Here is a 1,348-nt window from a genome sequence, read left to right on the forward strand (position 1 = left end):
TAATTGTTTTAAGTTATTAAAGGTGATCATATGCTGCTGCCCTTGGTCATTTACTACATCTCATTCAGGCAAAGAATACTGTGAAGTTGTCCCTTGGCTCTCCTTTCACTCAAGAAAGAGAGCTTCCAAGTTAAATCTGTCAAGACTCAGCATTTCTGGAACGGTATTCAGGAGGAGGGGATGGAGCCTGACACTTGATTTCTCTCTTCATCACCATTATGTTCAGGCAAGCATTTGAAAAAGATAAGCAGAGTCAGGGCAATTTAGAATTCTATAGCCTGTCAGCTCTCAGAAATCGGGACTTTAAAGGAGCTAAAACTGCATCTAACCAATAGCTCTGCTCACCAAAGGCACATGAAAGTGCAGTATAGCATGGAGCCTTGGTACTCAAAGTATGGTCCACGGACCAGCCATGAATCAAACTCTGCATGTGATTTGTGAGCAACACTGAAGTTTGAAAAGTTCAGCTCTAGTGATTGGTTAAGAGCTGGGGCATCGACTAGCGCAGTGGTTCTCCAACTTGAGTGTACATCAGAGTCACCTGGAAGTGTTTTAAACCACAGGTGACTGGGCCCTGACCCCAGAGTTCCTGATTCAGTAGGTGAAGGGTAGGGCCTGAGGACTTGCATTTCGAACAAGTCCCCAGGCAATGCTGATGCTATTGTTCTGGGGACAACACTTTCAGAAAAAACTGGACTAGAGACAAAGCTGGATGGAAACCATGGCCATATTTGTTTAACCTCAGGTAAGTCTCTTAACTAAGCCGTAGTTTCCTCCTATGTAAAGTGGAAATAGGTACCAGTGTTCTGTGTTACTGTGAAGATTAACATGAGGGAACATGGAGAAGGCCCTTGGCACGGGGCCCGCCACATGATAAACCCTGAACAGATGTAGCCAATTATTGTTGTTGTTGTTGTCATTGTTATTGAAAACATACCACGGCAGACATTTCGTCCTCCTCTAACCTCCCTTTTCCCCTGTCTCCCACAGAGAATTCTGTCCACAAAATAATGTAGCTAAATTGCATGCAGAGTATGGACAATCCTAAAGCTCAGTGCTCTGAACATAGAGGACGAATCCTATCATGGCCTGCATTGGGAGAAAAGGCTGGTGCTGATCTTAGAAAGAAGTGAAGATCATAGTCACCTGCAACCTGCTATCCAACACAACGGGGCAAAGTCTTGCCGCTACCTGGCCTAGACCAGCTGGTGTCCTCGATATTCCCACTCAACACAGTAGGTAGGTGCCCTCTACAGGACATCAGGGACTCTTTTCAGTATCTATCTTACACTACAGCAACTAGTCCCACCCTCTCCTTTCCCCTCCCTCCCCCCAGCTGGGGCCACTC

This window comes from Eschrichtius robustus, chromosome X (assembly GCF_028021215.1).
Source record: "Eschrichtius robustus isolate mEscRob2 chromosome X, mEscRob2.pri, whole genome shotgun sequence".
Lineage (NCBI taxonomy): Eukaryota > Metazoa > Chordata > Mammalia > Artiodactyla > Eschrichtiidae > Eschrichtius > Eschrichtius robustus.